We start from the raw sequence: 201 nt of genomic DNA, 5'->3' as shown, positions 1-201 counted from the left end.
TTAATCATATTCAATTATTATAAATCAATAAAGTAATATTATAAGATAACTATATTTATAATACATAAAATATTACTTATAAAATTATTTTACAATTATTTATAATAAATTTATAATTTATAAATTATTTTACAATTTGATAATAATTTATAATTTATATTATTATCAAATTATTTTATAAGTTATTTTATAATAAATTTA

This window comes from Cicer arietinum, chromosome 4, assembly GCF_000331145.2.
Source record: "Cicer arietinum cultivar CDC Frontier isolate Library 1 chromosome 4, Cicar.CDCFrontier_v2.0, whole genome shotgun sequence".
In the NCBI taxonomy this organism is placed as follows: Eukaryota; Viridiplantae; Streptophyta; class Magnoliopsida; order Fabales; family Fabaceae; genus Cicer; species Cicer arietinum.
Note: the sequence above shows the minus strand (reverse complement) of the source record.